Consider the following 23,043-nt stretch of genomic DNA (forward strand, 5'->3'; position numbering starts at 1 on the left):
ATGACAGCCAGTTGTCACAGGTTTTTAAACTGCTCTGTTCTTCTGACGGGGGCCAACATCCCACCCACAGGGTCTTGAGCAGAGCACCTGGTCTGGGAAAAACATCTGGGAAGAAGTTTCTCCATTGTCCTGAAGGCTGAAGGTAAAGGAGAGCTGTGCCTCATTTCTGAAGGTGCCCTGGAGGACTCAGAGCTGCTGCATCTCGTGGTGTGCTGCCTGTGAGTCTTTTGCCAAACATTTGTACTGTGTGGCTTTACAGTGGGGCTGTTCCTGTGGCTTAGGTGGTTTTGTAGCTGAGCCAAGAGGTGAGAGAAGGGTCCAAAAGCTGTCTGCTGCTGGATGCTGAAGTCTTATTTATGCACAGGACAGGGAATTTTTAGTCCTAACACGTCTGCCGACCTTCTTTTTCCAGAATTGGGGTAAGGAGGATGATGGTCCCTCCTGCACAGCTTTTATGTGCATGCTGGATTTCCTTTCCAAACAGTCCCCAGCTTTGCAAGGAACTGAAACACAAATACCCTACTCTCCAGTGCCATCTGCACCCCCTGATTTTCCCAGAAAGAAGAGGGCCAGAAAATGAAAGGCAAGGAACACTAAGAGCAGTTTGTTACAGACACCTTTATCTGATCAGCGGTGTAATGCTTGGATGGCTTGAGGTGGGTATAAATCAGCTTGGTGCCACTTCCTGGGCATTTCTCATTTCTCCCCGAACCCCTCGGGCAAACAAAAGATTGTCACAGCTTCCTCTTTTGGCCAGCTTCTCTTCAAGGAATCCTGAACATGTGCTCCCCAAAGAATCCCGAGCTTGTGCTCCCCAAAAATTCCTGAGCTCGTGCTCCCAAGCATCTCTGCTCAGTCAGCTTTCCCTGCCTGCCCTGGTACACTTGGGTCTTCTCCATGCTGGCTCCTGTGCTCAAATACAGTGACAGCCTCATGCCTCTGTAATGGAGTGTGTGTGCCTGCCCCAGGCGCCTGTGCCCTAAAAATAGAGCTGTGGCAGGGGACACCTGATCCCAGTGCTGTCCCCTGATGTAACACCACCCTTTTCTACTCTGGGATGTGCTTTTTTAAAGGGATGTTGCTGTGTGAGGGTGCTTGAGGGAGCACAGAGGGTTCAGTGAAGCAGGAGGGGGCAGGAGCCTGGCTTGGCTGCCCCTGTGCTGGGTGCTTTAGGAGAGGTTGTCACAGGAGAGGCTGGATGCAGGTGGAATTTTGTGGGAGGCAAGCCCAGGGAGAGTTATCTTGGGAGAGGAGAGATGGCAGTGTGCCAGCAGGGCGTGAATTTGTGACAACGTGGGCAAGGGAAACACTGGCCAGCACTGGGACTGTCTGGATCCTGCAGGGGCTGGGCGAGCTCCAGCCAGCGTGGGGGCTGTGTTCAGCAGCTCAGTTTCTGATCTCACACTGTTCTTTAAAGTGCTTTCCTGTGCATCCTGCTTGGGCCAAACATGCTTGCTTCATACTGCTGGCTTTGCTCCAGGTTAATAAAAAAATAAGGAAGTGGAAACGCAGCCTTTGGGGATGGTAAAACCCTGCTGATCCTGTTACTTGCCTTCTGCAAGGTGAAAGCGTAGTGTTGATGCTGTTGGGGACAAAGCCAAGGTGTTTCCTTGAATTTCCCCTGCTTACCACTTGGATTTGCCTGCTGGGAGTCTGTGCTGCCCTGTGGAGGTGTTGGACAGCCACTGGTGCAGTAGGGAAAAACCCTATTTCCAGCCAGAGCAGGCAGATGAGCTTGGCTTCAAAGAGGTTCCTTTGTCAAACTTTTACTTGTTGCTGGCTGGGAAATCCCAGGGAATACCCAGTTCCAGGCTGGCTGCCTGACAGGGAGAATAAGGGGGAGCTACAGCACAGGCAGTGCTGGGAGGGCTCCCCTAAGATAAGTGATGCTGCTGAGGACCAAAATATTGAACCCCTCCTTCACCTTCCTGCCTTACCCAGGTGTTCTGCAGAGTGGGGTCAGCCCTGGCAGTTTCCTGTTTGGGTCACTTCTCCCTCCAGCTGCTCTTCTAATTTCTTCTGCTTTTCTGTGGTGGCTGAGCTGGAGCCGTGTGCCAGAGACACTGAGGCAGAGTGGCAAGCAGGGGTCAGAGGAGGGGTAGATGTGGTGTTTGGGCACATGGCGCAGTGGTGGACTTGTCAGTGCTGGGCTAACATTTGGTCCTGATGATCTTGGAGGTCTTTCCCAACCTTAATGATTCTATGGTTTTAGTTAGCAGGAGCAGAATAGAAATTATTTCAAAAACTACTCCCAGGAGCCAAGCTCACTCCATGAATCAAAAGAGTTTGAAGCTGACTCCTCCCTTCATTTCTGTGCTAAATAATGAAACTATAGACCAGACCCATCATTTGAGCATTAATGTATCAGGGAGTGGTAAGTGCAGGCAGCTGCCATTCCCAGGCTCTGTGGGATGCTGGTAAACATTCAGCATTGTCAGTTTGCACAGGGGAAAGGCACACATTATTGCTTTAAATTTGCACAGATCCAAGGTAACTGGAAAAATAGCATTTTATCTGTTAATTTTTTTTTGCAGAACATATTTTCATTTCAGTATGAGGCCAGTGGTGATAGGAGAGGTCTTGGCACCACCACACAAGGCAGAAGAGTGGAATGCCATAATTGTAAAGACACAGGTCTTTTCTCAGTGTGCTCATTCACCATTGCATTTCTGCTAGAAGGAGGAGCAGAAGAAGCTGACAGGAACCCAAGGTTTACTTGGAGTGGTGTCAGGGGCAAAAATCTCCAAAGAGATCTGAAGAAGATGAAGTTTTAAGTATCCCATCATGATGTCTACCTGCATCAGCTTTGCTAGCTCTGCATTTCACCCATTAGTGTGGTTTGCATGGGCTCCCCTGATGGCACGGGGCAGTGTGATGGATCCTTGGGAGCAGCACTGCCTCCTGCCCTTGGGGTGAAGAGATCCATGGCTTCTTTCTGGTTTGCCAGTCCTGAAGAAAACCCCGTCCACGCCATGTGCACATTTTCCTCCAGCAGACTGACGTGACTGTAGCTGGTTGCTCTCTTGAGCCAGGTAGGAACCACAAATCTGTCACTAAATAGATTTTCCTTTTGTTGTCACATTAATTTGCAACTCATTAATAGTGACAGCAGTGAGGTACTGCATGGATGCAGATTTGCATATTCATGGTTAACTTATTATTAAACAAATAAGATTTCCCTAGCTTAGGGAAAGTACCAGAGTAATGCCACATTGTGCATTATAACAGCCTGAATGTTTTATTTTCTTTTTAATATGTTAATAGATGCAAGGGGCGCTCTTTTTTTCAAGTAAATATGCATCTATGAAATAACGTGTAATTTAAAATATCACAATTGTTTAAACAGTAATCTACTAACAAACCTGCCAATAATTGAGCACAAATACCTATTTAATGTACAAATCAATTAATCAATTCTAAATGCTGGCTTTGTTGCCTGATGACCGTAAGACAGGCAGTACCAGCAAGGCACAACCAAGCACTCTGCTGGCGAGGTGACCCAGAGGTGGAGGGCTGATCCCATGTTTTATGGCTCGTTACAGCCAAATTGCTTGGTTTTCACAGCCGCTTTTGTTTCTGCTCCCCAGAGGAGTGGTGGGAGAGAAAGTGAAGACTGAGCTTGCTGTGGTGCCCACTGCCACCCTCCTGTCCTGCTGGGCATGGCCGAGGAAAACGTGGCCATCTCAGCTCTGCAGGGACCTCCCTGCTGCCCCTTTTCTCTGCCAGCAGGCAGCCACCACCTGGATGTACCACCCAGACACCAGCTTTGGCTCAGCCCTGGCGAGGAGGAGGGCAGAGCTCTGCCCCCAGCATGGCAGGGGGGCAGTGGGCAGCAAACTCCCCTGGCACCGTGGGTTTCTTCTCCTGGTGGTGAAAAGCCCTTGGAATTCAACAGGCACTCAAAACCTGCAGGTGAGAGGAATGGAGATGTGGAATGTGGGGCTGTCCTGCAGGAAGGTGTTTTAATTCATTTGCCGGTAGCAGAGAAGGTCCTTTGCCCTCAAGGTAGCACAGCTTTTTTCTACTATCTAGCTTTTTTCAAGACTATCCAGTATGCACAGCAACCCTCTCTTCAGATCCCTACTACCACATCCATTTTTTCATTCCTTTCTGGCTCTTTTAAAAATTTGTAAGGTAGTGGGCATAACTACACGTGAGGAAACCAGCTGGTTATTGCAGTTCCCCTCAGTCCTGAAGTGAGGTTTTTTCCTGACCTGACTTTCCAGAGTCCTGTGACGGTGTTGCCTGACCACAAAATGTGGTTCTTACCCCATCCTGCTGTTTCCTTGTGAGTCACAAGCCACCCCCTTTGAGCCACTGGCCTGTGCTCCCAGTCTCCCCAGGCTCTGGAGCTCCTGTTTCTGGCTAATTGCAAAGGGTGCACGGCCCTGAAGAGACACAGATAAAACCAAGGATGCTGAAATGCAACCATAAATTACCCCAAAGACTGCATCCCTGCAGGTGCAGAGCAGGGTGAGGCTGTTTTTAAAACCTGTGTACAGCAAGCTCAGAGCGCCCTTCTCCAACAGGGGATAATTTCATTTTCTGATGTGGGATCTGCTTTTATCTCCATCTCCTGGCTGGGGTCTATCCTTGGCACAATGAGGAGTGCCAGTGGGCCTGCAGCCCGATTTCCACTGCTCTGTGGCTGCAGGCTTTTCCACACACCGAGCATGTAGAGGGTTAGGCAACACATGTGGCAGATGCTCATGATGTCAGAGACAGTGTTTAGTATTTGTAGCTGTCGAAATTTCAAGGAAAAGGCTACCTAATGAAAACCCTTTTCAAATATGCCACGAAACTCCTGTTTAAGCAAAGCTTGTGTGAAGGCAAGTCCTGACAGGCCTCCTGAAATGAAAAGGGCAGATTATTTAACAGCTGATCAACACTAATAACCCTTGGCAAATACAGTATGCAAATCCAGAGCTGGAGCCAACATGTGCCAAAGGGACTCTCCTGTGACAGCCTGGCCTGGCTGCTCTCAAACTGCTGCTGGTAACCACAGAGCCCAGCACTGGGAGTGGGGAGACCTGGCTGCCACTGCCACGTGTCCTGTCCGTGGTCTGTGGGTGCTGGTTGAGGAGAACTTCCTCCAGCACCACAGGAATTTCGAGGGCATTTGGTGTCTGACCACTCGGTGGGGCTGGGCTTGGGCTCCCTTGCTGAGCTGCTGGAACTGATGGCATAAAGCACTGAGGGAAACAAGTAGGTTGAAGCTGGGTACCTTGTGTCCCCACTTCATGACATTTTCGGGTAAATATATCACTTTTAAGCATCTTTGTGACCTGCCAGTCTACACAAATGTAGTTCTTTCTGAATTGGGCCAGCCCATGGGCAGTCAAGCAAGGGATGGAGCTGGGTTTCCAGAGTGAGTTCATCCTTCTGCTCCCTAGTTCCATGCCATGAGGGTGGCTTTGTATCTGCCTGGCTGCCCTGCACAACTCAGCTTCCCAGCCCAGGGACCCTCTCTGTGCTACCCAATGGCTGCTGTGAGCATCTGGGGATTTGAGTCCCCTCCCTGCAGGCCAGCTCAGCACGTGGCAGTGCTCGGGAATGTCCCCACAGGGGCTGGATGCACTCACTCAACCAGCAGCCACTCAGGGTGGGATGGCACAGGGTGGGAGACAGCCCATCCCCTGCAAGGGAGGGAGGCAGTGCTGCCTGGGTCTGGGAGCAGGGCAAGGGGTCAGGGACAGCCGGGGAAGTGCTGCCCTTTTGGTGGCAGTGTGGCTTTACCTTGGCTCAGAAAGTTGGGTGAGCCTGTGCCTCCGAAACCTGGATACTGTGCCCATCCACCAGCTGGTGCTGCCAACACAGCCCTGAACAACCAGTGCCCAAACCTGCCTGGTCCCCAAGGGGTTACCTCTGCTGAAATGGCTGCCATGCCCAAAGAGATGGAGTGCCTTTGAGTACTGCTGTTTTCAAAGGCTCAGGAGTGAGCTTGATTAGCAAAATCAACAAAGAGATGCAAATAGGCTGCAGCAAAAAGGTGCTTTGTGAGGCTGGGAGTCGGGGCCTGCCTGGTGGGAAGCAGCAGCTCCGTGTGCTGGGGAGCACTGGAGAAGGGAGGGAGGGTGTGTTATTGCCCAGAAAGCAGCGGCTCTGACCGGCACACGGCTCTGTGAACACAAAGCAGCGTCTCTCTTCAAGGTTGTTTAAGAGTAAACAAGAGCTGCCGGGAGGGAAGGAGCCCACGGCCGCCCTGGCCCTCCCAGGCTGCCTTGTGAGCACAGCAGATGGGGCACAGGCCGTGCAGGCTGGGGCAGCCCACAAAACCCTTGCCCAGGCTTATTTCTGCAGCTGCAGATCACCTCAAAAACACAGCCCACATCTGGCTTGCCAGGGCTTCAAACACTCCGCCAAGTTTCCAACAACCTTAAAGCCTTTCCTGCTCGGTGTTTGCTTTCCCGTCACCCGCGGGAGCTCTCGGTGCTCCGCGGGCCCTCAGCTTTGCTCTGGAGGCAGAACAAGGTGAGTCAGCCCCGGCCCTCAGCAGCCAGCGCTGGAGGATGAGGATGTGGAGGATTAGCAGAGCAGGTCTGCTCAGCAGCTGCTGCTGAATCACAGCAGGACAGCCCCAAGGACCGTCCCTCTTCTGCTGCCAGGGGCTCCCAAGTGCACAGGAATGCAGTGTCCCAGGCTGTTTGTGAAGGCGTGAGGCAGTTTTTAAAACACACAACAGAGACTTTTGCGGGGCTTGGTCCTTTATAAAGTAAATTTATTTGACAGGTTTATTTCTTTATCAGGTATTTGTCTAACCCCGTGACACTGAGAGACCTGATTTCCCGGTACAAATGTTAAAATGTAAACTCCCAGAGATGTGGCCTGTCACAACCAGCGTCCAGAACACCCTCACCCTGGTTTCTTGTTGAGTGTCCTGGGGTGACAGCAGGAGACCCCGGAGATGCTGGATAATCTGTGCTGTGATCACAGCAGGAGAAGAGCCCCAGTGGGAGGACAGGAGAAAGGCTTCTGGCCCGTCCCGGCTGAGTGGCTGGTGGATTCAGGGGTTAAAAAAAGGCCTTTTGCAAGCGGTGCCTCCATCCAACAGGATGGAGAGATTAGAAACACCTAAAGCGCCTGAAGGTTTGCAGCACCACTGACTGATCAAATAAAAATATGTGAATCATAAATCAATGTAATTTAAAGCAGACTTATTTAGAAATTGAGACTGGGCACTAAGGGACTTATTCAAATCACTCTGGCTTGCCATCAGCCACCCCCTGTAACTCTCTGTGCTCTCTTGGGTGGGTGAGGTGGGGGTGCAGATGTGCTGCCTCCCGTTTAATCCAGCCTGGGCGGGGAGCTGGGGCAGGGCGGCTGGGGAGGTGCCAGGGTGGAGGAGGGACTCAGCTGCCTGCTCAGCCCGGCTGCCTGGCCCTGCTGGGCACCAGGAGGGCAGACGGCAGGAGCAGGCTGTGCATGTGGCTGCAGGGTGACAGCGGCTCCCAGCACAGCCCAGCGTGCCAGGGACTGTAGGCAGCCCCAGCAGAGACAGAGCCTGGGAGCCTTCCCAGCCCGCTTGGCTTACAGACAGCTTTGGCCATCACTGGGGCTCCTGCCATCGTCTGCCACCGCCCCTCCTCAGCGGGCAGCAGGGAGGAGAGCATCTGAGGAGGGACATGCTGTGTGTGTGTGTCTCTATGTCTGTGTGTCTCTGTGTCTGTGTGTCTCTGTGTCTGTGTGTGTGTGCAGGGTGTGCTGGCTGCTCGTTCCCAGCCCCAGCTGTGCAGGAGATCCTGTTACCTGGCCCAGAGCAGGAGCCAGGAGGGGGAAGGTTGGCTCTTGGCTCCCTCTTCCCATCAGCCTTGCAGTCACCCTGCAAACACATTAGTTTTCCTAAAAAGGCACCGGAGAGCTTGAGCAGCAATACCACCGTGGCATTTATTAATTTTTTAGCATAGCTCTCCCCCCACCTCCACTGTGATTTGCATACCTGTTAATCCTCTCCCTGCTGCAATAATTCTGTGAAGGATGGGGAAATGATATCTGAGCAATAACTCCTTGACTCTGGAGCTGTGGAACTCTGTGTGCCATCCTGATGAGAGCAGAGACTTCCAGTGAGTGCAAGCAGGAGGTTTCACCTCCTAAGAGATGCATCTCACCTACAAAACCCAAGGAAAGACACCCATCCTGATTATGTGGAACCTAGCTGTGCCATTCCCAGATGGCTCTGCCCCCAGGAAAGCCCCTGCCCTTGGCAATATTTTGCCTTCAAAAAAATCACTCTTCCCTCCCAGCAGTGTCCCCCCTGCAGCAAAGTTGGTTCCTGTGGGAGAGGGGAGGAAAGCCCTGCACCCTGGAGGTTTCATCACTTCTTGCAGCCCTGCCTGGGGAGCTGGGAACACCACCAGCTTCCTGCACATGCTGGGATTGATCATCCCACAGCAGGACTGTGCTGCGAGGCAAGCTCTGGCCCCAGCACTTTGGATGGCTTCTGGTCAGCTCTGTGACTGTTTTAACCAGCAAGAAACTGCAGATCCTAGAAGCTGCATTCATCACTTTTCTTACTACTGTCTTTATCCTCCTCCCCCCAAATTTTTATTTCATTTGGATTTGTGGGTGCCTAAATCCTTTTGCAGTAAAAATCCTAAAGATGAGTAAGTTCAGGTCCAGGTAGCAAATTCCTCCAGAACTCCCCGGAAAAGCTGAGCCAGTTTTTCTTGTCATCCCACTTCCTCTGTGTCCAGGAGGGGACAGGGCAAGTAGGCAGGAGAGGAAGGAGAGCAGGGTGATGAGTAGGTGGTGGAGAGCTCTAGGGATCTCACTGCCCTTTTTTGGAGCCAGCAGAGTGGGTGGACAACAGAGGGAAGCACAGGAGAAGAGCAGGAAACTAAGTTTGAGGAGGACACTTTTATCACATGATGCTAAGTCCCCAAACAGCAAGCACCTCTTGGTGAGGGAGTGACTAAACCCCCAGTTTACTGCAGCTTTGTTAAAACTGTGCTACGCTGTGGCTCTGCTGGAAAAATAAATAATTCTTAAGGTCTGAAGGATGGATCTTTGAGGGCTCTGGCATCCCCGATGATGGATGTGCCCCGATGATTACAGCTGCAGCAGTGAGGGAGGTGAGAGCAGGGGTGATGCTCAGCATCACCTCTGAACTCAGACCACGAGGAGCTGCCCCTGCTACCTTTGGCAAGCACAGGTAGGGAGGGTCAGAGGAACAGAACAGCAAAGCCAGGGTGTGAGGAAAGGCTGCACCACTGTCCTCTAGGGCCAGCAGGGAGTGTCCCTTGGCTCTCTAGGGACAGAGGCTCGTGCCACAGGCACGGGGCTGGGAGGGTGGGCAGGGCACACCTGCAGCAGCAGATGAACACAGGCAGGCTGGGTGTCCGTGCTCACACCATGCACAGTGACTGAGGCAGGGGTTCTTCAGGCACCCAGCCCTGCTGGCAATGTTTGCTCCATCAGGCACTGGCAGTGAGGCCTGGGAGGTTCCTCTTTCTGGGCTATATTAAGGCACACACAAGGGCTGGACAGAGGGGTGAGAGGACAGCGAGGAGTTGTGAAAGAGCAGCACGCCGGAGCCTGTGAGTAACTGAGGCCTTTTGGCAGCGTTTCAGAAAATGGGGTGGTCCAGTTAGGGAGTTCAGGAAATTGTCTGAGTTAGATTAAACATTTTCTAAAACCTTCTGGGTTGCTTGAGAGCTGACTTGAAAGTTGGCAAAGCTAAATAAAACAAAAGTTAACACATTCCCCTCAAATTACACTGTTACAGGTCTAGTATAAAATCGGACTATTTTTCATTAGTTTCAACATCTCCTTCCAACTGAAGGCAGGAGTATCTGCACAGTAAAATGCTGGGATGCTTGCACAGCCATGCAGGGGGACACATGTGACATATAAGAGCTTTAGAACATGTTCCAAAATCCATAAACCACAAAACTTTCAGGCAGAAACCCGGATTGCTCTCTGGTTGAAGCCTGGGTGTAAAAGAGTCTCCGTGGGTCTGAGGCTCACTGGACTCTTCCTTCAGCACCAAACCCCTGGAGTGCCCAGGAGCAGAGAGCTTGCTCTGGACATGCTGCTGGTTCTCCAGGAGCTGCACTTTGTCCCTCAGGAGACAAGACTGCCACAGTTTGGGCAAGAGAAGCATCACCTCTCGCATCAGCCCTGCACAACTGCAACAATGGAGGCAACAGAGGGGTTTCTCTCTGGAGAGGATGGGAAATGCACGATGTCTCAGCAGAACAAGAGCTCCTCTGCCCTCCTGCCCTCTGACAAGACTGAGTTCAAGCCAGGTGTCTCCCCTTCCCTTCGGAGAGCAAGTGGAGTGGGAGCTGCCTGAAGCAAAGGATTCCCATGCTTGTGCAGGCTGTGGCAGCCAGGAGAGGCAGAGCACTGCACCCATCCATCTCCCTGCTGGAGACAGAGCCCCTGATCCAAAACCCCACCAGCCTGGGAATCTACTCGCTCCTGTCTCTTGGGAGAAGTTTCTGCCTGTGGAATCGGAAGCGGTATCAGGCACGGAGCAGATGTTGGCGGCTTCCTCGCTCCATGGAAATAAGGAAGTAGGAAGCCCATTTAGACAAACAGTTCCACATAAATCTTAGCCTGATGTTTCTTGCCTGTACGATCTCTGCAAAGGGTAAATTGAACTCTGCTTCATTGATGAAGCCCAGTGCTATTAGTTATACCTGTCTTCACTGCGGAGCTGCTTTGGGTGAGAAAAGAAAAGCAGTATGGCCCCAGGAGAGAGAAAGAAATCAGAACATAAATGCAGGTATCAAAGCAGAAAAATGCAGAGAGTGGTATTAGCCCAGGGTATGTTGGAGAAGAAAACAAACTCTTATCACAGCAAGAGCAGAGGAAGCCATCCCACTGAAGGGAGGAGACAAGGAGGACAGTCGGCATCCTGTGGAGAGCAAATCTAAGGTCTGGGGGAGGGAGAACGCAGCCCCAAAGGCATGGCACTGGGAGGGGATGCTGCTCTTAAAGACACAGCTTCCCTGCACGCCTCTGCTGAGAGCAGAGGCCAAAGGAGCAGCCCCCAGGCAGCGGGGAGGCTCAGGGCAGGGCTGTGAGCTGTGCCCAAACTGTGGGGCTTATGGGCTCCTTGCCATCCACAAAGTCCCAGGAGGAAGTGAGAGCCTAAATTCCACCCACCAGATTCCACCCACCTGGAACCTGGTCAGATGAAAATGAATTATTAAAAGAAGTGAAGATTTATTGCCTTTAAAAATTTATTTACAGGACAAGGAGAACAACTTTCTGCAGGAGCAATATTGGGAGGCAGCAGCAAGAAATGGAGTTTTGCCTTTGAAGGTGGCCATCTCCAGTGGTAGGTGGCTGGTCTCTGACCAGGGGGTCAGAAAGGGGTCAAAAGCACCCCAGGTCCCACCCAGTGCCCAGTCCTTGTTGGCAGATGTTGAACATCCCAAGGACAATGCAGGGGGACCCAACAGACCTTCCCTTTCAGAGTACAAACCTCATGAGTGATGGCACCTTGGCCAAACTCTGCAAGAGCCACACAAGCCTGTTTGCTCTACTTTTGGGAGGAGCAGTCACCAATCTGCCTTCAGGCACTGCATTTCCAAGATATCTCTTTTTTTATAGCTAGGAATTGAGAGGTGATTCCTGCTCTGACCTCTAGCAGAGGAGGAGTGACGCTGTGGGGATGAGAAAAGGAGCAATGATCCAGGGGAGGATTCCCAGCAGTGAGTCAGAGGGGAAAGAGACTGAGGTAGAACTCGTAAAAATAGTTCGGGAACAGGGACAAGTCCTGAAAGAAAAGAGGCTTTGTGTACAGAGGATAAAATAAAATCAGAAAATCAGAAAGGGTTGGAGCAGCACCACAGAGATGGAGATGAAACTGAAGACCAGGAAGAAAAGGCAGGAAGAGAACACAACAGAGGTTCCTGTCAATCCTTGTGGTCAAATTTTAAAGCCATTGTAACACTTTGTAACATTGTAACACAAAATTTAAGATTTTTAACACCAGAGCTTATTGGAGGACTTGCTATTTCTAGTCATCTGCCAGTGTTGTCTGCACTGAAGCCACATTCCCTGGTGACTTCAGCTTCCAATTGTGTTCTTTATGTCCAAAGGGTGGTACCTGGGGCAGAACAGCTAAAGGAAGACCCTGTTTGTCCACTTCTGATTTTAGTCACACCCTGGGAAGTATTTTCTGGTGAGTTAATACCTCATGTTGCAGTTGGTAGGGAGTAAAAATTCCTCCTGGTGCTCCTAACACTGAAATACTACTTGACAGCAGCTGCTCTGCCAGTTTGGATTCCATCCCTCAGTGCCCAAACCTATGAAAATGCATGTAGCCATTTGTCCTGTCACTTCCCTTCTTCTCCAGGGTTTCTGTCACACAAGCAAATCACAATTACAGTGAAAGGGACTAAACCCAGCATGCTCTTGGACTTCCCACAGGTCCAACCCTGCTCTTGCCCTCCTGTCCTTCTCTGGCCTTCCACTTCTGTGGGCCTTGGTCTGCCTACCTCATGGATTTCCTTTTGAACTTTTATTTTTCCTGCCTGTGGTTGAACATCCTTTCATGCACGTAACATTTGATTTGTGTACGTAGCAGTGACGTTGGCCACACCAGTGTTCTCTATGCAACAGAAGCAATTTGCTCACACTGATTTACTTTTTAGAGCTCCTTACATTTGCTGACGGAGATGTGATCCCTTGCTCATTTCTATTGGAACACACAAAGAACACTGCAGCTCAGAGCTGTGGCCCAGTCCTGAGGAAAGCATCTTGGAGCTCTGACAGAAGTGCAAGGGAAGTCTCCCTCTGATCCCTGGGCTGTGGTTTACAAACCAGATGGTAAATTTTATGTATGCATGGCCTTTTCTAACCACACTAAGACACTTATTTGCAGAAGACCTGGCCTGATGATGGAGGCTCCTTATTTGTGAACAAACAAACCTGGCAAGATAAAAACAAAGTTCTGCTTTAAAGTGTGTTTCACTGGAAAAAACACCAAACAATACCAAACCCAACTCCAGCCATTATATTCAAAAGAGAAGCAAACTCTCCCCCAAGCCCCATATCTTGGAAATCCCATTATCTCAGCCACAAAGACTATCAGGGCCCCAGCTCTGTGTCAGAGCTGTCCCCTCAGAGCCAGGTCACAGTGTCTGCATCAGGGTGTTTTGTGGGTGGGGGAACACCACTGCTCTGTACTGGCAAAAACTTCTGCGTGGAATATAGATGAAGCAGCAGAGCTGGCTGGATAAAACTACAGAAAGAGCCCTGCCAAAGAGAACAGCAGCCCCCAAGCTGCCTGTGCCTGGTGAGCTTGATGTGAGCGTGCCTGCAGGAGGCAGATCACAGTGACACTGACACTGGCGTGGCTGTGGGGCAGACACACTGGTGCACAGCCACCTCCCTTACCAGAGCTCTCAGGTGTTGTATTGTTCCTTGCCATGGTGTGTACAAATGCTTATTTGTAAGGGAAGATAAAATAACAAACTCTGTGGTGACTCCTGCACACGTGATGTGAGAAGAGAAAATGGGATTTTGCTGCATTAAAGGAAAATAGGGCAAGATGCTAACTCATCAATATTTTTATTATGCTAGTTAACCTACCTCAAACAGGTACACAACAAGGCCAAGCAATTGTGGAGTGTGTTTGAGCTGGGAAAGAAAATGGAAAAAAAAAAAAGAGAAAAAGTTCTCTAAAGGAAAGTTCAGATACATTTCAAAGTGCTACAGCTCTAAAAACACCAAAGGAGTTTTACCAAACTTCCCAGCAAAACTTTTCTCTGAGAGGAAATAGGGCAAGTGAGATTTCAAAGGGAGACATGTGAGATGATGACTGAAAAAACCTCCAGCCCTGAGCCTCCTGAATGTGCATTTGTCCTGAGCTGTATGAAGCATGGCAACTGTCAGGCTGTAATTAAGATGAGAATATGCACTAAGCTCATTGACTAAAGTTCTGGAATAATCTTGGCTGTAGTTGAGACCTCAGATTCACCCAAAGCAGCTAAGTTATCACAAAGCACTGATTCACCAACCCTTAAAAAGAGTGCAGCCTTAAAAAAAAAAAAAATTATTTAATTTCTCTTCTAATTAACAGCAGGTAGTGAATAGGAAAGTGTTTATCCTCCCCCCACCTCAGCTCATACCCTGCTGTGTTATGACAGATGGAATGTTAATTAACGTGACCTGGCATAGAATATTTAATTCAAGACAGAGTATCATGGAAACATCTGACTGCCTCAGGGCTGGTCACCTCCCAGGTACACCCTGGAAAGCCCTCCTGTGCACTGTCCCACGGGCACCCATGGCTTTCAGCTGAGCTGATCCAAAAAAAGTGAAAGGCTGTGCTGACACCAGGTTTCTGAGGGCTCTGGGGGGCTGAAGCCACACACTGAGAAGAAGAGGCTCCTCAGGAAGGTTTGTGAAACCGCCTCAAGACAATCCATCCCTGGGTGACCTTTCCATTCAGCAGCCAGGCACCTCTGCAGTGGGAGTGCTGTGTCCCTGCTCCATTACCTGTGTGCCTGCCCCTCTCCCTCCGTGCCAGCACAGCTCTGCTCCTCCTGCACCTGGAGTTTCACTAACCCTGCTCACTCCCTGTTGTGTCTGCCCAGGACACCCAGAGTGCACACCCAGTGTACCCAGCATACCAAAGAGTGCAGCCTTACCCAGAGTGCCCAGTACACCCAGAGTGCCCATCCTGTACATCCAGAGTGCCCAGTACACCCAGCGTGCCCAGTACACCCAGCGTGCCCACCCAGTACCCCCATTGTGCCCAGCCACAGCCAGCCTGGAGGCAGAGGTCAGCTCCAGCTGGCCCAGGCAGCTGCCAGGGGCCGTGACCCAGCAGTGCCCTGCCCATGCAGAGCTCCCTCCAGACAGCTCCAGGCTGTCCCCCAGCACACGCCTGAGCTCTGCTCCCGCAGGAGCTGCAGGGAGTATTTAAAGAGAAACCACATGGAGCATGACTCTACAAATCCTCAGACTAAAGCTAATGCAGCCACGTGGTTGCAGAGTAAAGCAACAAACAAACAAACAAACAGTCAGTGCAGGCTTTTTAAAGGTCTGTGTTGCTATAGAAGGACTTGAGAGGGGATGTGACAGAAAACCTGACGTGAAGAAAAGCACCTGACTCCACTATTCTCAGTCAGGCGGCTCCAGCCCAGTGAAGGCAAGGAGCAGACAAGGACTGAATTACAGGTAATCCTGTTATTTTTGTAGTACTTGATGTGAGGTTATAAACATGAGTAAAAGAAGAAACTTGTTGCCTAGGCCTGATTTGGGCACCAGGACAGCAGCTGCTTGGAGTCTGAGGGGTGCTGAGCCACTGTGCCCTCAATATGCTGAGCTCAGTGCACACAACACACAGGAAGTTGCACAGTTTTTACACCAGTGTCAAAATGTGAGCACCTCAAAGTGAGATGTTGAGTCTGAGCAACTCAGCTGTGATTTTTAAATTGAGGGTATTCCTTTAAAACAGTGCTGTTTCTTTGCAAATACAGGAAGATCCTGACATGGCGAGGAATCCTTGCCAAGCTGCCCCCAGCCCAGTAAGTGAAAGATTGAACTTTCTGTTATCTTTGAAAATACTAATTTAACAGATGAGTTACCAGATGCTATCTCTTAAGAGATTTGGGACAGTGATTTCTAATAACTTTAACAAATATAAGCAGTATCATGCACGCACGCACACACAAACATGTCCTGAAATGTAGAAATCAAAAAGCTTCTCTAGCTGCAAAAAACTACATGCTGTTATTGCTAGGAGCAGCCTTCCTGACCACGGATATCTAAAAGACAGAGTGGTCTTTGGGTACTATTTAGTTCCAAAGGGGCTATAAAAGGCAGATGGTCTCATTAGAAACAATTTATGCATATATATTTCTAGGAGTTGTACACTGCCAGAATAGGTTTAGCTCTTTCACTATACCGAGGAAAATATCACCACTTGCAAATGTTTCCAGTTTGCAAAATAATGACCTATCCAAAGTAGCTAAGCAACTAATTACTCAAATACTAGAAGGTTATATGCCAATATTATCACATTGTTGGTCTCCTGGGCAAACAACTTCACATTCCTCAAACTGCCATACAGTGTCATTAGATTGTGCAGGAAAGTCCTTTCTGAACAGTACAGCAAGAGCAGCCCCAATGCCCCTGTGCTTATGCCATCATTTCAACTATTATTTCCAATCTCCAAGTCAAATCACTTATTAATTAGAGAGGCAACTCTAGCAAACCCAATTACCCGCAGGCAGTTCCTTCCCAGATGTGAAGCCCTTCTTGGAGATGGACCATGATGACAGTTGCTGGGGAATGCTTGTGATTTTTTCTCTCCAACATCTCAACTTTTACACTTCACTCTGGCAATACTTCTCGTGGCCCCTGCCTGTGACGTGTCTGCTGGATGCATTCCTCCCCCAAGCTCCAAATCCTGGAGAATTCAGCCCATACAGCCTCAGGATGTGTAGACACAGCCATGTGCAGGCATGTGTGCTTTCAAGGCTGTACTCAATGTCTTTGAATGTTTCTTGGGGGTAGAGCAAGCAGAGCACAAAGAAAGCAGTGATGAATTGTGCAGAGGAGTGGGGTTGGCTCAGGAAATTGCAAAAGACGGCAGTTTGAAGACTTGGTTTCTGGATTCACTTAAAACAAATAAATACTTTTGATTATGAATTCTTCACCAAAAAGGCAGAGAAGATTTGCTTTGGAAGGGGAGGGGAGACAGTGCATGTAAACAAGTGTTGGAAGACTGGATGTGGTGTCAACCTGTGGCGTGTCTCATGCTGCATGTAGGGTGGCAAATATTGTGTCCGTCCTTCGGAATAGCTGAGGAAATAATAAATACTTGGGAGTGTGTGAAGGAAGTTGCATATGGGATATGAGAAAGGAGGATGTACCTGTTTTCTTAGATCACCTTCTCCTGATATTGTATCTTCAAGATGGCTGAATTCCAGTTCAGACACTCCCTCAGGAGACAGTCACTGGCACTAATTATGCCCATACAAGCCAGAAGTGTGCTTGAGACATGAAACTATAGAAAAATCTGTGTCAGCACGAGCAGTTGCAAATTATGGTCTACTTTCCTGAAAATAGCCTTGCCTTTGCCAGGCACTTGTGTGGAACCCATCCCTGCAAACAGCCTCAGTTTGTAGTGTATGTCTGCACCACCCAAAACTGTAGCAAAATATTTTGCCATCTCTTTCTCTTCCACAGTCATTCCCAGCCACCTCCTGCTTACCCTGCTGCTGTGGGCCAGCAGATGCCCTTGTAAAGAAGCTGGGATTACCTGGCTGAGGCCATGTGCCTCCTTTCTTCTCACCTTGCCCTGAGAGAGAGGGTGATGTTATTTTGCAGTCTGTGAACTCGAGCACAGAGGCTAGTGGCCATATTCGAGGATATTCACGCATCAGTGTCACATGGAAAACCTGCAGCAAGCAGATACTCAAATCCATATCTCCTAAATCCAAGGTTAGTAGATTAATCATTTCCTTTCAGCCATCTGTCCAACAGCAAAGTGTTGCTGAATTTGTATTGGATTTCTCCAGGAGGAATTAACCACTGACATACTTTTACCTTACAGGTGATACAAAGCCACAAAAAACAAGGGAGGAAAAAAAAGAAGAGAGTAATTACATCATAAATATGTATAGCTTAAACCCTTGGCTTAACCTGAGCTCTTCAGGACTGATCCTCAGTTTGCTCCAAGATTCAATTGCCAATAGAAAATAAAACCTATGTGCACCATTGAAAATAAGTAACTAACTTAGAAAAAAGTTACTTTTGCCAAACAATACAGGAAAATAAAAGGATATAAGTTGGATCTTGACCACCTATGTGTTAGTAAATCAGCCTAGAGATGCTGTGAGCAGTTCCCAGTGGTACAGGTGCAGCACCCGGTGTGTCTGCATGGAGTGGTTGCTGCTCCCACCCGTGTGAGGCAATCCCCATAGCAACCTGCTGCCACGGCGATACGGAGCCTCCAAAGGTCAGCTGGGAAAACAACAACAGTGTTTCACAAAATCCCTAAAACAAATACTATTTCATTTCAGTGACGTGGAAATTAAACACACTCTAAATTCTGCCAGACCGAGCACGTTCAGGCCTCCTTTCAAAGCATGGCAGGGAAAGCTCCCCAGCCTTCCTGTGCTATGGAGAAATCTATCTGACAGACACAGCCCACAAGTGAAATTTCTGATAAAAAAAGAACTGGGCAGATCATAACTGAGTTCTTCTTGCTGCAGGTCTATCTTATACTTAATGAAATAAAAGAATCATGCAGAAGACCTTTACCTGCGGTTCTGCAAAGCAGATACTGCTTATTCACAGGCAGGCCAGCAAAAATGCAACTTGCAACCACACCAATCCTTCCTCACACTGAGCACATGAAGGGAGACACAAAATTCTTATTTAATATTGGGAAACCATCGAAGTAGCATTTATGCCAACAACTATAAACCAGTGCCATTTCCAGAAAGTTCATACCTCTTTCAGCAATTGTGCCAAGGGGGCTTTTAGCTATTAATGAACCATCAGTGACTGCAGCTCAGATATCTGAATGACTGGGAGGGGCAGGTGTGGGCACACACAGGTGGGGAACACAAACTTTCAACCTTTCACTCACAGAAGAAACCTCTCCTGGCATCTTTGACCTATGATCAACCATTCGTATTCTGACAGAACTGCTCTCCTCTTCAAAACTGTCCTCTGGTGCTGTGGCTGGTTGCGGTGGGGAAAGCCAGGAATGAAGAGCTGTGGGAAGACCAGCACAGCATCTCTTGGTGTTTCCTACCCCTGGTAGCAAACCAGATGTAAGCACCTAAGAGGAGAGTTTCTGAAAGCCAGTGTGTTTAGCTCCAGGCAAGTGAATGCTCTGGAGGGAGAGATCATGGCTCCTGGTGCCCTGGAGATGGGGAGACTCACACACCCATTTTACACTGGAGGGTTATCTCCAGAAAGGTGTCCTTTCCTTATTCTTTCTGCGCCTCTCAGATCTGTCTTTGTTAAATCAGCATTACTGACTTAGGACATGAGATAAACCCAGAGGCAGGGGCAGCAAAATCAGGTTAGGACAATGCAAAATTAGGACTCATAAAAAAAAAAAAAAAGAAAAAAAGAAAAAAAAAGAAGAAAAAAGGAAATCTTCATTCCTTTGAGCTTGAACAAAAAATATTGCAGGGAAAGATTCTTTACCTTTTCTTCAGCCTTTTTATTCTACCTGGGCATGCATGGGTTGTGAAAGCTCCAAACCCAGAATTTGAGCACGGCCCTGATTAGAACATTATAGCAGGATGCTGTAGCCCAAGCTGCTCTTCTTTTCTTCTCCTCCACCCCCAGGCCCCTGAGTACTCTGGGGCTGAGGAATTTCTGCACGGTGCCTGGGGATGAAAACCCCATTTATATTGGAGGAACTGACTTTTATCAGAGGGCTGCACAGTTCCTCACTGTGGCCTGGTATCACAAGACACATATCCCTCTTTGTCCCCCCCTTCACTTCAACTCTGTGCCCTTTACTGCCATTCCCAAAGTCAGAGAAGAGAATTTTGGCCCAAGTCTTTACAGAAGATAAAGTCTAAATGTCAGGTGTCTCCCTAGGCAAGCAGCAAACATTCCTTTCACCACAGAGCACTAGAGGATGAAAAATTAAATCCAAAAGAAAGCATGAACCATCCATATATCACTCCCTAGGCTTCGCAGTACTAACCTCTTACCAGTGCAACAAACATCCTGTGCTCAACCTGAGAAACAGTCAAAACACTAAAACATTTAAAAGGCAATAAACCAGGTAAAGGAAAACAACCTTGACCACAGCAGGTTACTTTTAAGGAAGTGACCCCACGTTTGTGACAATGGAAAGGGCATAAAATGGGGTGAAATCTCACCAAAGGCACTACCATGGCCAGAAACTGTGATAGAGGCCAGGGGAAACCAAGGCAGAGCTGATTATGCCACCAGTATGACAGAGAGAAAAAACTGTTGTTTGGGGTTTCCCCCCCTAGTATCCAAAGTGCAGAAAGGCAAAAAGCAGCCTTCCATGCACTTTGGATTCTAGGAAAATTTCCATGCAGTGTTAAACACGAGAAGAAATTATGAAAGTAAAATAATGGGGTATATACAGCAAGAGGAGAAAACAGAACAGCTCTGCACATTGCCATCATCTCTACTATTTACAGGTTGTTGTGACTTCTTACTTAGGATATATTCTGTTTGGTAAAAGGGTCAGCCTGTGATCTATTTTCATACGATATCAGAAGCATTTGCAATGCTGCAAAAATAGAAATAGATATTACATTAAAAAAAAATTGTTAAATACAAGTGGACAGATGAATAAGCTGAATAAAGCCCTCAGCAGTCCCAGTCTCCATTCCCAGCAGACTTCATCTACCTCTAATGATGAACTGAGGGATCTGTTTCTTGGTTTGGCAACCACAATGTAACTTGCCCTGCCAGCAGACCACTGTTGACTTGGATAACACGAAAATCCATATGGAATGTGTAGATGTGTTTGTGTTGCTCGAGTTGCAGGGAGAGTTTGGGAAGCTGCTCCTGTGGAAGTGTAGGGGGTGTATTTGGGATGCTTGCAGAAGAATGCTCTGTCTGTAAAGTGCACAGGTACTGAACGAGGTGGGGAGTGCTCGGGAGAGATGCAGCACAGCCTGGAGCCAGGACTGGTGTGTGTGCACGTGCAGAGCCAGACTGGTGGAGAGACATTTGTGATTCTAGGCATTTGCTCCTGCCATGGGGTTTGTCCATTACAGCAGTGTTGGAGAAGTGCCTGGAAGATAAATGTCAGTGGGGCACAGACAAGTGGTGAGTGCAGGTGAAGAAGACCTTGTGACATTGTGGGTAACAGAGCTGGCGTCTCACTGAGGGGAATGCAGCTGCAAATGTGGGAACAGCTTTTCCTAAAAGGAGCACACGGGCTTGTGACAGACCCTTAAGGTCTCCTTCCACTAATGGTCTGATCACAGCTCCTTGCTGCCTTTCCGCTCAGTCTCCTGTCTGTACAAGATCAATGATTTGTGCCTCTGTAGCTCTGGATGTGCAGGTGTGAGCACGCTCCAGGTGTCTGTGGCTGCATTTGGGAGGGAAGGGGTCTGTCTGTGAAGGGTGTGGAGTGACTCTGGTATGCACAGGAGGCCAAAAGAGAGGGAGCAGAGGGAGCCTTGTGCATGGAGTGAGGGGCTGTCTCTGGCAGTGTAGCTGAAGGGTATGTCTTGTCTGTATTCTGGTGAGGCTTGCAGAGGCTGGCCCTCATGTAAAGGGTTGTCTGAGCCCTGTGTGAAAGCAAAGAGGGCAGATGGGAGACTGCAGAGGGGCTGTGGATGAGGGGAAAATTGTGTTTGGCTGCTGGTCCATATGGCCAGGGGGGTTGTGCCAGGCTCCGTGTGTGGGTGTCAGCAGCAGGGCAGGCACTGGGGAAGTGCTGGCTCTGGAGGTGATGCTGGGGGCTGGCTGGAGAGGGGCTGTGCAGAGCTAGGGGCTGTGGGGAACAGAAGGGTGTGGGGGACTCTGTGAGCCTCAGGGGAGCAGCACTGCCAGGCTGAGCACTGTGGGCAGGGCACTGTGGGCAGGGTGTGGGCAGCCTGGCAGGGTGGGCAAGGTGGGCAATGGGGCAGAGTGGGCAGCCTGGGCAGGGTGGGCAGTGGAGCAGGGCGGCAGTATGGGCAGCCAGGCAGGATGCAGACAGTGGCAGGGTGGCACAGGCAGGCCAGGCAGGGTGTGGGCTCCCTGGCAGGGTGCAGACAGTGGCAGGGTGGCACAGGCAGGCCAGGCACGGTGCAGACAGTGGCAGCATAGCACAGGCAGGCCAGGCAGGGTGTGGGCTCCCTGGCAGGGTGCAGGCAGGTCCCACGGCCGTGCCCAGGCAGCAGAGGTGGCAGCAGGACACCGGGCACCCAGCCTGCTCCTGCCCTGGCCCTGCAGCCAGCCGGAGCTGCGTGGGCTGGGTCGGGCTGCCTGCAGGGACACTGCCCTGCCCGGGAGCTGTCCTGTGGCTCAGCCCTGTTTGGAGAGGCGCCCTGCCAAGGAGGGGTGGCCGTGCCGTGTGCCACGCATCACTGTAATACTTGGCAGTGCTCTAATTGCCACCTCTGGAGGCTGTGCCCCATCTCTGGCAGGAGTGTAGGAGACTTGGCAAGGCAAGGCGAGCACTCGCTGCCATGCAGCTTAGCAATACAGCCCTCACCTCTTTCCTGTTGTGTGCATTAATCCTGCTAGGCATTCCCATCAAGAGCTGCTCCCCTCGCATAAAGGGGAACTGGGAGCTCCAAAAGATTCAATGATCTCTTCAAACTATTGGGCAGAACTGAGAATGGAACCTAAATCTTTGAGGGCCTCCTGCTGTGCTTTAACCACTAAAGGAATCCATCATTTCCTGGTATGCTTGGTTTAAAATTATGTCCTTGCGAGGTTGTACAGATGTTGCTGGGGGTTGCATTAGGCCTCTAGATCAATCTCTGATGGAGAAGATGTGGAGAAAGGACAGGATGCAACCTGGGTCTCCAAGTCTCAATGTGTTTGCAGGAGCATGGAGTGGAATCCTATAAATGCTTCAAATGCTGGGCTCACTTCCTCTAGGAGTAAACGGAGGCACAGGAAGCCCAGTTTGGCTTTAAATCATATCTGTAAATCTGTCCAGAAATTGAAGCAAAACGTACTGAGGCTGATGCTCAGTGGATGTCACAGGCCCACCTCCCTCCCCAGATAGTTAATCTCAGGAAAGAGCCAGAGTCCCATTATTTGCCACACATGAACATCCCCTGCTGCTACACACTGTCCCTCACCATCCACAAGACCTCTGGAAGGTTCCACTTGGAAGGTGGTGTCAGTAGAAAGACACTTTGACTGGTTGTTACCTCTGCTGACTTTTCCTCTTTAGGTGGATACCAACTCACCATGAACAAAATTGTATGTTCTTGTCCACCAAAAGGAAGAGAAAGGCATGAAAAAAACTAGAGAAAAATGAATGCCTATATAATAAAACAAATAGAAAAAGGGACTTGGTGGACTTTTTATTCCTGTAGGAATAAAAAGTTAGCTCCATGGGGGTGCCAGGCAGATGATTTGGATCAGCACTGCCATTCTCTAAAATAGTTGAAGGGT

Source organism: Passer montanus, unplaced genomic scaffold (assembly GCF_014805655.1).
Source record: "Passer montanus isolate IOZ18808 unplaced genomic scaffold, ASM1480565v1 scaffold69, whole genome shotgun sequence".
In the NCBI taxonomy this organism is placed as follows: Eukaryota; Metazoa; Chordata; class Aves; order Passeriformes; family Passeridae; genus Passer; species Passer montanus.